Source organism: Belonocnema kinseyi, chromosome 8 (genome assembly GCF_010883055.1).
Source record: "Belonocnema kinseyi isolate 2016_QV_RU_SX_M_011 chromosome 8, B_treatae_v1, whole genome shotgun sequence".
NCBI lineage: Eukaryota > Metazoa > Arthropoda > Insecta > Hymenoptera > Cynipidae > Belonocnema > Belonocnema kinseyi.
The window spans coordinates 85,840,580-85,843,224 of NC_046664.1; positions in this window are offsets into that span (position 1 = coordinate 85,840,580).

A 2,645-nucleotide genomic window follows, 5' to 3' on the forward strand; every position below is an offset into this window, starting at 1 on the left:
CATAATATTATATGTTAAATGTTTAATAAATAAATTATTTTAATGATAATATCTGGAGTTACTGTTGTGCATTTTTTTTGGTAAGATTGACTTGACCTTCACACCGTTCACTGCAGCGCGTACGTAGCCGGACTTAAACACGTACTTTGCATTGGAGAAATCGGGAAATGATGAAAATTGGCTAAATTAGCGCGAGTTGAAGTTAAAAAAGATTGGAATTTTTCGTTTTCAAAAAATCCACTTTTTACCAATTATCTCAAAAACTACAAAACCTATAAATTTTTGCAAGAGGAAAAAAAGATGCGCCTTGAAATTCTCTACAAGTATCGTCTTTAAAATTGAAATTAGAAAGATTTTAAAAATTGACACTCAGGACAATACTTCTCAGGCTGAATCCGGCCGTGTCCCCTTTTGGTCGCCAGCGGTTCAATTGCAATAGTGCTTAACAAACTGTTGATGTTTTAATTTTCTGGCGCAATGGATTTTATCCTGCATAGACTACGGCCCGGCCTGTAAACCGCTACTCCAGCGTTAGGTACAAGTATGTCTCACAGCCAGCCGAGTTTTTATAATTAAAATACAAGAAATATGAAAAATAATGGTTTGTAATAAATATTTCTTTTTCTCTGTGGAAAATATTTAAATGTTGCCATTTCTAGAAATATGAACTTCATAAAAGTCCTAAACATAAAGAACCTCTCTATATTTCTTTTTTTTTGTATTCGGCGTGTCCTTCGTCTGACCTCTATTTGCAATATACCTACATATCCTAGTAGCTATACAAAATTCTATTATATAAATATAGTGAAGTTTTCCAATTACAAAATGGAAAATATTTTGAAACCTACTAATTATAGAAAATGAAAGAAGCATGAAAGTTTGTCGAAAAGAAATGTGCTAAAATGTAGCAGAAATGCGTTATGTAATAATAAATTAATCAATTATTTGTTGCTTAAGATACATTGAAAAATATATTGAAAAAAAAATTTAAATATATTTCCAAGTATCACAGTAATGATAATGATGATATTATTAAATAGATACATTGTTATTGTGTATGGAAAAATGTCAATCATAGAGGAAAATAATTATTTGATAAATATTCTACTTTTGTTGCAACTATTTTTGAAAGCGCTTTTTACAAAATTGAAACAACAAAATAAAACAGTGCGATTTTATAAAACATTGTTAGAAATTATTTGAAAAAACGCTTGTTTTTGATTTAAAAAAAATTTTGGTGATATAAAAATCGTTGGTAGAGAGAAGGAAACTTTAATTCTATAAATTGGAATACATTATTTCTTTGAAAAATCAAATTCAAATTGATCTAAAACTTTCCAGAAAACTTCATTGAACCTTCATGAACAAGTTTCTCACTGACAGTTTTCGCTTGCTCAAAATTCGTTCGACTCCCGAATCGCTGGAAGTTGTTTGTGCACGAATTATGCACCGTCTCGGAAAAAAATTATTAACAATTTTTTAAACAAACATTTTGAACTTTCGCAAACGTTATCCATCGCAGAACATGATATTGCATATTTCTAATCAGTTTTATTACAACATATTGAAAACTTTTCATTTCGTTGTGAGTTAAAGTGAAAAAATTCAAAATATTTTAATCAGAGAAAAAATTCGTTTTTCGTAAATAATTCAAAAAATAAAAAAGGTATAACTTTTTTTCAGAGGAAAAATATGCGGCATTAAGTTTTGATTGTGAATATATGTCTTATAAATTAAAATTCAAGACTTTATTTTCAAGAGCTCAGGGGCCTCCTCTTTATTTTTCACCAAAATATTTCCAGAGTCAGGTAGGTTAGCATGCTTGTGGCTTGTTAGGGGTGGTTTCTGCCCCTAGCATGTGTGAACTCGGGGGTTGTCGTGATGAAAGAGAATTTTTTTTCTCGCCAAATGTGGTCGTTTTTTTTTTAATTTCTTCTTTCAGCTGCTCTAATAATGATGCATAATATTCACCAGTGATTGTTTTATGAGAGAGGGGAGTGTAGCTTGATGAGGGGATGTTATGAATGATGGGGAGGGGAGAGGAGGCGTTATAAAGAGTTGATCTGTGAGAGGGTGGGAGGGGTTAAGAAAAGGTGAGTTTTTTTTAGTAATACTGATAATCGCACATCGAATTTTTAAATCTTGAAAAAAGTGATCTAAAATTTAGAAAATGCTCTAACTTTTAGAATATTGATAAAAAATGGCTGGCTAATGAACCTGACCTTCATTTTAAGACCCGAAAGATTTTACAAAGGCCAATCCAATCTGTCAATTGTTTAGAAAGTGATCGTGCTAACAAACTAAACATCTACAGATACACTAACTAACGAACAGACAGACATACAGACAACACAAATCTAATACATTCTCTGACGAGAATGTAAAAATTCTTATAAAAGAATGGAGTAGAACGTTAAATTTAACGTTATGTAACACAAGTATAAAAAATATTGAAAAGCAATTAATACCCAATAATATAAAGTCCTTCAAGAATAATCAGTCACAATACCTTCTAAACTGTCGAAAAAATATAATTAAAATACTAGCATAAGCAACTAAACAACTACTATTTTGATAAAAGTATTAAGAATAGTTAATTAAATAAATTTTGGTGTGATAAAGCATCTAATTTAATATTATATCGT